General features: G+C 38.1%; 1 pseudogene across 1 annotated transcript; it reads right to left on the bottom strand.

The window, feature by feature from the left end:
* Nucleotides 1-8,593: 8,593 nt before the first annotated feature.
* Nucleotides 8,594-9,229, bottom strand: LOC147365958 (large ribosomal subunit protein uL22 pseudogene; annotated as a pseudogene). The gene has a single exon (XR_015133084.1). The product of XR_015133084.1 is annotated as a large ribosomal subunit protein uL22 pseudogene (transcript).
* Nucleotides 9,230-9,786: the final 557 nt, after the last annotated feature.

Here is a 9,786-nt window from a genome sequence, read left to right as displayed (position 1 = left end):
TCTGGGCTTGAAACAATGTCATTAATCAGACTCTCATAAGAGTTATTTCAGATTTTTCGAAACATCAGCTTTCTTGGTTTTGTTCCTCACATAAGTTTTAAACTCTTTTTCTACCTACCTTGTATTCAGCAAGTAAAGATTAGGAACTGTTGAAATCTTTACATTATCTTAGTAATGTGCCAATTAAAGAAGGTGTTTTATCCTGATTACAAAGATTTGTCTGAGGTGGCCACCACTTTGTTAAGGCTGTTTTGTGGACATCTTCATAATTAATGGAAAAATCATTAGGAATTCAGTCTTTATTAACCCCTATAGCTGCAGGGGCCCATTTCATCTTAATTGCATTCATTTGGCACTGGCAGTATTATACAGCATAATCACTAATAAATGATCTTTTAATTTGTACCAATCAACGGAGCTTGCTTTCATGCCAATATTCCTGTTTCTTTGATGTTGACCTGTCTTGATTTTTGATCATTTGGGCTTAAGATGATTTACTGGAAAATCAATATCAATACCAGAACTGCTTGTATTCATACATCTGTGGTTAGGTTCTATTTGAGTGTATTTTGATTGAAATAAGTAGTGCTTGATTACCCATTCAGATGAGGGGGGAAGAAAGCATAATCAAATTGGGAAATCTGGTACTGTATTCTTATTCAAAGGAAAATAATTAGAAACTGTAGGGAAACTGAAGATTCGGGAGAGCAGTAGCGGTAACACTTCAGATGCCACTAATTAAGCAACTTTGTCCGCCACCTCCTAAAGGCCTTCACCAATGGAGTAATATGCTATTAACCATTAGCAAGGCCAATGGGGGCTTTGGTTACACTTGTTAATGGGAAACCCCGAGACAGTTTCTCTCATTATCCCCCTGTCAGCACTGTCTCTGCAGTGTAAAGTGGTCGTCATTGTTCTGTGGGTCAGCTAACCAGAAACCAAGCTACTGTAAAGAAACATTCTGCAGCTAATTGAAAATGACTGAAAAATCCCCTTATCATCTAGTCACCTCTCTTTATTGGTGGAACAATGGAACATATATGGACTATGTGGGGGAAAAGGAAAGTTCAGGGTATGACATTGAATTTTTCCTGACTAATACAACTACAAAGAAGTCTTTGAAGATAATTCCAGGGGAAAAATCCACTTACTTTTTTTTTTTAAGATAATGACAGCCAGAGAGAAGTTAGTGTAGAATATTACATTTGCTGTGCTGAAGAGTACTTTATGTTTATATGATTCCCTTCACTAGAGGAACTCAAAGTTTTTCCCATGAAACTGCTGAAATCCTCATTATCCTAATGAGTGAATGGCACAAAACAGGAAAAGCCACAAGGAACATGAAGCTTAATCACATGTTCTAAGCTATACTCTCTTTAATGCAATTTAGTATAAGGTATATCTCACTTTAAGTAATTCAAAACCTGGAAATGCATATTTGTAGGGGAAAAAACCAAATCAGGTCTTTTATACAACAAGGGAAGAGGAAAGAAGAAGGAATGGAATAATTGCTATGTTTAGAACAGTCTTTGCTTTGCAGATGCTTTCAATTCATTGTTCTCCTTAAATTGTAGGATTTCAGAGTGCTTAAAATATGGTTCAAACAAATAGTCAAGGTGACAGACAAAATGTGAGGATCACATATCTTAAGGAATGCTTAATTTGGGTATCTTAATTTGGAAATGGAAATTGTCTATTCCATCATCTCCAGAAAGATGCAGCAAGGGTCCATGTCATGGCAGGCAATTGCTCTGTTTCAGGCAAGGTTATCAGGCACTGGAGATACAAAATGAATTAGACATGACACTTCACCTTTATGAATCCCAAGTCTAACAGAAGAAATAATAACATATATTTATACTTATATTACAGTGTAGTAACTGAAACAAATTACATATTGCAAACTATAGGCAGTGAAAACCATATCATACACAGAGGAAAGATAACTGAGGCAATCTGAAGGGGTGGGGGAAGTTTCTATGGAGATCAGACAATGTCAGTTGAGTTTTGAATGATGAGGAAAGATGGTGGAACAGGGAGTGGTCATCTTTGAGCATATTTCATGGGCATGATAAGCAAAGAAGAGAAACACTAAGGATATGTTGTAAGCAGAGTAGCAGAGACAAACCATTCAATGAGGCAGAGAATAGAGAAAAAAGAGGTTGGAGAGGTAGACAGACACCAGATTCCTGCCTCCTCTGAATTTATTCTATAAGATATGAGAAACAGAGGAGTTAGCTTTGGATGTAGATAGATCACTCTGGCCAAGTGGAGGGCAGATGTTCTGAGAAAAAGACCAGAGATAGATTATTATTAGTCATCATCCTGTTTCAGTGATCCAGGCAAGAGATGAATGGAGTTTGAATTGAACGGTAAATGCAGGAGACATCAGTTTACAATAAGAAACCATTCAAGAGAAGTGTGAGTAAGATCCTTGGGGAGGATGTCTGAAATAAAAATAGGAATGTGCTGAGAATGGAACAGGGGCATCAAAGTCCTACACGTAAGTAAAGAAAAGGAATTCGAAAAGGAGTCAGAGAAAGACAATTGGAAATAGAAGAAAAACAATGAATATGAGGTATAATAAATTCCAGTGAAATTAAAGACTTTCACATAGAAAAAGTAACCACTCAGGTAATAAATGAAGGGAAAACTACATTCAAGCAAAGTCTTTATAATATTTATTGCATTTAGTCTCAGGGTTTATTAGTAACTTAATGAGAATAATTTTATCTTTTAGAGAGTAAGACCTAAAGTTATGGCAACAAAGAGATGAGAATGATAGGTACAGATGGACAAGTCATTAAAGAAATTTATTAAAAGCAAATCAGTCTCATCCAGTTGCTAGTTTTGAATCAAGGGGGCACTTTCTAGGATGAGACACTTGAATGTGTTTTCAGGCTGCTGAAAAGACTCTGACAGTACAATACAGAAGAGCTGAAGATCAAGCTAAGAGAAGGGATAAAGAAAAACTGAAATGCTGGGAAAAGAGCAGTTCAGAGGGTAACATAAGAACCCAATCATAATGGTTGGAAAAAGAAATAAGCCAGAGTGGATAAAACAGATTAAGAAGGCTTCTGTAAAATTGAATTGCTGGTGAAAGTAACAAATAGACAGATCTGAAACGATGGGAATGATCATGCATGATTGCTAAGTCGCTTCAGTCATGTCCGACTCTTTGCGACCCTATGGACTGTAGCCCACCAGGCTCCTCTGTCTATGGGATTCTCCAGGCAAGAATACTGGAGTGGGTTGCCCTCCTTCAGGGGATTTTCCTGACCCAGATATTGAACCTGCATCTTTTATGTCTCCTACATTGGTAGGAATGTTCTTTACCACTAGGACCATCTGGGAAGCCCGTGGGAATTATCATTAGGAGCCAAATCTTTTCTGGACCCTTTAAAAATGGTCTGCTAAGTTCCTGGTAATGCAGGGTTGATTTGTAGACTTCAAAGGAATTTAGATTAATTAGACCAGTCTACTTTTCTTGACTTCACCCAGGCTTATTTAGATCCCCTGAGATCTAAATCTCTAGAAGATTCTAGACTAAATGGGCCTCCCACATCAGAAATAACTAAGAACCAATAACTCTAGATTGTCACATTCTACACTGTTTTCTAAGTAGTTGCAATCCCACCCCCTCAAGTAAAAATGTCTGTAGAAAGGTTTTAAAAACAATTGTTTTGTTGCTAAGTTGTGTCCTTTCAACCCAATTAGCAGGGTTTTTTCTTCTTTTTTTTTTCTTACTGAAAGTCTTCCCAGAGCCTTTAATAAGCTCATGAGCATCACGATTCTTCAAAAGGAGAATATAATCTGTAGTTTCCAAGATTTATTAGATGAGAACACATTTTGATCCACAGAATTAGTTTAATAGATTGTCGAGCTGATGGAAAACACTGCACTGAGCTTGCATTGAACAATAACATCTTTTGGTTTTAAATGCTGGATTCTTTCAGTTTAGCTTTAAAAAGATTTCAATTTGAGTTAGTAAGGTAGAGCAAATTAGTTAAGATATCTATTAGTCATGTTTCTTAATCACGTGTGTGCTGTGAACTATGTGCATCCACCCACTGCAGTGGATGCTGAGACGTAGGGAGCAAGGATGTTTGAGTTGCTCCTAGGCGCCGGGCTCTGGACCAGGTGGAAGGGAAAGTGGAGAAAGCATGGTTTGTATACCCAGAGTGCTGACTGACTTTTCTTCTCAGGATACACACTTTCTGTTCTAGCCCACCTCAGGACTTTTACCATAATATTCTTTCTTGTGAAACCTTTTTTCTGCACATTTATTCTTCCTAGCATGAATGAGCAGAGAAAGCAATGGCACTCCACTCCAGTACTCCTGCCTGGAAAATCCCATGGATGGAGGAGCCTGGTGGGCTGCAGTCTATGGGGTCTCGAATAGTCGGACACGACTGAACGACTTCACTTTCACTTTTTACCTTCATGCATTGGAGAAGGAAATGGAAACCCACTCCAGTGTTTTTGCCTGGAGAATCCCAGGGACGGGGGAGCCTGGTGGGCTGCCGTCTATGGGGTCGCACAGAGTCGGACACGACTGAAGTGACTTAGCACCAGCAGCAGCAGCATGAATGAGATGTCTGTGTGTTCTGCATCTGTTTAGTTTTAATTGCCATTCATGTTCTTCTGGTCTTGAAAAGAGCAGGTCCTGACTTTGACTATATCTTCTCATCTGATTTTCTCCTAGACTTCACACCTTCAGGTTCCAGTCAGTCCTCAGACTTCCTGTCTTCAACCTTGCCACATTTTCAAGTCCAGCAATATCTTCTGCAATTTCTTTACTGTGACACAGTCTCTGGAAACCACCAGCAACTAGTGGTCTCACTTTCTTACACGTGTGCTCTAATTATCTAGATACAGTTGTCTTTGAAAACACTTTTTAAAGTTCTATGGAAAAGTCCTCCTGCATTTTTGAGAGTATATGTCTAAAATATATTTCAAAGTTCTGACTTTGTTAGTAACAAAATCAAGACTTTGCTATTTTTAAGTTAATGCTTTTAAATGTTCCTTTTAAGAGCTTGATTAAAAATTATGCTGTTAATTGAGATTCATTATTTCCTTCAATTTAATAAGGTCTCATCTGAGGTTGCATTAAAAATATGGCACTAGCTCACTGATAAATTTCTTGAAAATGTTTTTTTCCTGTCACTAAAAAATATATTTCCATCACTGTTACTGAAAAAATTTTTAGTGTACAAAAGACCACACTTTGCTAGCAATTTCAACAAAATCTGATTTCTATCCATGCAACATTTTCCTATTATCTCTTTTGATATTTAGGATAAATGTGAATTAAAAACCAGGGAAACCACCCAGCCATACACTCCCTCAAATATGTAAAATAAAACCATCACAAAACTGAGACTTCAGCCATTTGCCTTATGAGAACACTTCCCAACAATGTGGAATTGTTTAAAACAAACAGACAAAGCAGAAAACATCAACAAGACAAAAACAAAAACTATTATTAGTGGATACTCAGGCAAAATGAAGCATGGTTTTATAAAATTAGGGATTAAGGTGAGATTTTTTTTTCATGTATGTTTATGCTTTTGAATTTCCGATCTTTTTGATATGGCATTTAAAAAAGCAGAACAGAAATGTGTTGATTTTTTTCATTCATTTTATTTATAGAAGCTTTATTTTGTCATATATCATTTAACCAGACAACAAGCCCACAAAATACAGTCAAAACTCTCAGGTTCACCAAAAGCCTCTGGAGAGCAAGGTAGGACACGCTTCTCCCAGGTTTCCCCATGCAAAGCAGACAAGTTGTCACCTCGCCTCATCTTCTTGGAGAGAGCTGCTCACTTAATTACTTATTTGCCCCCTGCCTGACCAGTGGAAGAATAACCTTTCTGGGGCATTCCTCCGCAGTTCTGTGTGATTTGATCTTTCTTTGGTGACCTGGGCCATGCCATCCCAATATGAGAAGCAGCAGCAAATTGAAGTCAGATACTTATTGGAATGAAACTCTCATTTTAAGAAGAAATTCAGATCTATTTAGCTTGACCTTGGAACTTGAATTAAATCTTTAGACACTCAACTTTCTCCAGGGAAGTGTGAGGTTTATATGAATTTGAGTGTATTAAAGCTAGTCTGGCTCTGATCTACGTACCAAGTTGGTTAATTTTTCATTTAAAGGACAAAGGGTTTCACTGGAACTAATTTAACTGACTTAATTTGTGATATTCACATGCCAGTTTATATTCTAAACCAGGAGAGGTTTTTTAAAACCATTAACATGTCATTAAAAAAACATAATACGTTCACTGATTGATGTTTTGGAGGCAGCCACAGTTGCCTATGGCTGGGGACTTCTGACACGGTTCATTTTTTGCCTTTGCTACTAACCAATTGTGTGACCCAGTATGAGGTGCTTCACCTTTCTCTGATTCACTCTCTGACTAATAAACTGAGGTTATAATAACTCCCTCTTCTATCTTTCTCAAAGGGGTATACTGAGAATTAACAAGTTAACAGTCCTTAAACACATCAAAATGATCAGTTAAAAGGCAATATATTACGACTTTCATGTTATGGAAATATATTCAAAATTCATTTTTTATTACCAGAAAATATTACTGCTCTGAGATTTAGCACATAAGTAAATATAAAAATTAATTAGCTTGTTTCGTACTTTATCTGCTAATGTATATGGATTTGTAAGGAACCCTGAATTAACAAAAACAAAAAAATCAAGTGCACGTGTGAACATTATATTTGCACTATTTCTTCCTAATTAATCTTTTCCATATTTTTTTTTACTGTTCAAAACTTAACGAGTGCCAGAAACTTCTCTTGATCAACCCTACTTCACTCCATCTCTCTTGCACTTTGTTACTCAAAATTCAATATTTACATTCATTTTATTCTATATGAGCTTTGTAAGAGTTTTAAAATGATTTCCTATATTGTTCTTTCCTCTTATCAACTTATATTATCTCTATGTCAGAGCCTGAGTACCTATTTCCTTAACTTTCCCACAGTACTGCCGTTACCAGATCACAATAACACTGCAAGAGAAATAGTGTTAGCTAATTACACACCAACAGGGCTGGAGTTGGAATTTGATAAGTGGTTCCTTCCTCATCTTATTTTTTACCTATTTTTATTAAAAATCAGGGATTACATCATATATATAAAGCAAATAGACACTTGTCTTGAAGATACTTACAAATTCACATGTGATTTTGTTACACATAAATGATGTAAATTTTTACACAATCTTGTTTGTCATTGTATTGTCAATAAAATAACCCCAAAATGGTAATTACATTACCAATTGAAAATTATAGTAATATTTATCAAAATAAATCTGGATGCTTTTAAAACAATGAAATAGTTGGATACTGGAAAGAAAGGAAATTATAAGAGGAGGAAATTGTGACATTGGGTAGAGAATGGTAGAAGCACAATGATATTTTAATTTTCAAGGGATAAATTTGGTACCATCTAATCTTACATTTGATGTTACTTGTAGTAATGTTTCTGATTTTTTTGTTGAAAGTTTCAAATCTCACAGTTTTTAGAGACACAGTTTTTGCCTGCCTGATTCCTTAAGGAATCAGGAAGCAGTGTTTCTTTGGCTCCACCTAGCTTGGTCATCATTGGAGAAGGCAATGGCAACCCACTCCAGTGTTCTTACCTGGAATCCCAGGGATAGGGGATCCTGGTGGGCTGCTGTCTATGGGGTCTCACAGAGTCGGACACGACTGAAACTACTTAGCGGTAGCAATCTTACATAAGATAAATGATTAGTATTATTTTAAGTATCTATAATGTAAGTTCTCAAACATTCTTTTCAAATGGAAGGAAAAGTAGAAGACAAAACCTCTAATTAACGTACAAGTGTGATTGAAGGAGACATCTTATAGCACCTTCAGTTCAGTTCAGTCACACAGTCAAGTCCAACTCTTTGCAGACCCCATGGACAGCAGTATGCCAGGCTTCCCTGTCCATCACCAACTCCCGGAGTTTACTCAAACTCGTGTCCATCGAGTCAATGATGCCATCCAACCATCTCATCCCTCTGTTGTCTCCTTCTCCTGCCTTCAATCTTTCCCAGCATCAGGGTCTTCTCCAGAGTCATTTCTTTGCATCAGGTGGCCAAAGTATGGAAGTTTCAGCTTTATCATTAGTCCTTCCAATGAATATTCAAGACTGATTATCCTTTAGGATTAACTAGTTTTATTTCCTTGCAGTCCAAGGGACTCTGAAGAGTCTTCTCCGACTCTTCTCTCAGAAGAGAGAAAAGCTCTATAAAGAGCTTTCTTTATAGTCCAACTCTCGCATCCATCATGACTACTGTAAAAACCATAGCCTTGAATAGATGGACCTATGTTGGCAAAGTAATGTCTATGCTTTTTAATATGCTCTCTAGGTTGGTCATAGCTTTTCTTCCAAGGAGCAAGTGTCTTTTAATTTCGTGGCTGTAGTCACCATCTGCAGTGATTTTGGAGCCCAGGAAAATAAAATCTGTCACTGCTTCCATTGTTTCCCCACCTATTTGCCATGAAGTGATGGGACCTGATGCCATGATCTTAATTTTCTGAATGTTGAGTTTTAAGACAACTTTTTCTTTTTCTTTTTTTTACTTTTATTTGCATTTATTTTTTGCGGCATTTATTCCCGGGCCATAAGTTTTTGTTTCTTCAGTTTCTTCTGGGATATCTTTTTCTTCTGTGCAACCTCCTCTTCTGGTTTAGGAACAATCTGTTCTTTTTCAGTAAGGATCATCTCAATGTGGCAGGGAGAGCTCATGTAGGGGTTGATCCGACCGTGAGCTCTGTAAGTCCTGCGCCGCATCTTGGGGGCTTTGTTCACTTGGATGTGCTCAATGACCAGAGAATCTACATCTAAGCCCTTAAGTTCAGCGTTACTCTCTGCATTTTTGAGCATGTGTAGTAACAATTCAGCACTCTTTTTGGGCCGCCGACCCTGCGTCCAGCCCTGCTGTTTGGCGTGTGCACACCTACCAGCTCCACCGTTGTAACGATGGAATGGCACACGTTGCTTCTTTAAAGTGACATCCTTCAGATACTTGGTGGCTTTTTGGATATGCGTACCCTTTATGGCCTGGGCAGTTTCACGAGTGTTCTTAAAGTGAACACGAAGATTTGAACCTCTTGATTTGCATGATTTTGTGGGGTTTTCTGGGTCTAGTGAATAGTGCACCATTTTTAGGGGTCACCTCAGGCCGCTTACCGGAAAAGCTAAGACAACTTTTTCACTCTCCTCTTTCACTTTCATCAAGAGGCTCTTTAGTTCTCTTCATTTTCTGCCATAAGGCGCCTAGTACATCATGTAATTATTTTTTGCTTTTCCTTTTTAAAAAAAATTTATTGTGTGTGTTAGTTGCTTGCTGCTGCTGCTGCTAAGTCGCTTCAGTTGTGTCCAACTCTGTGTGACCCCATAGATGGCAGCCCACCAGGCTCCCCCGTCCCTGGGATTCTCCAGGCAAGAACACTGGAGTGGGTTGCCATTTCCTTCTCCAATGCATGAAAGTGAAAAAATAAAGTGAAGTCACTCAGTCGTGTCCGACTCCTAGTGACCCCATGGACTGCAGCCCACCAGGCTCCTCCGTCCATGGGATTTTCCAGGCAAGAGTACTGGAGTGGGGTGCCATTGCCTTCTCCGGTTAGTTGCTTAGTTGTGTCCAAATCTTTGTGACCCCATAGACTGTAGCCTGGCAGGCTCCTCTGTCCATGGAGTTCTCTAAGCCAGAATACTGAAGTGGGTTGCCATTCTCTTCTGAGCCAGGGATCT

The sequence above is a fragment of the Bos grunniens genome, chromosome 9 (assembly GCF_055505025.1).
Source record: "Bos grunniens cultivar Pamir isolate PY7600 chromosome 9, Bosgru_T2T1.0, whole genome shotgun sequence".
NCBI classification, from domain to species: Eukaryota; Metazoa; Chordata; class Mammalia; order Artiodactyla; family Bovidae; genus Bos; species Bos grunniens.
This window is presented reverse-complemented; position numbering and strand designations above follow the sequence as displayed.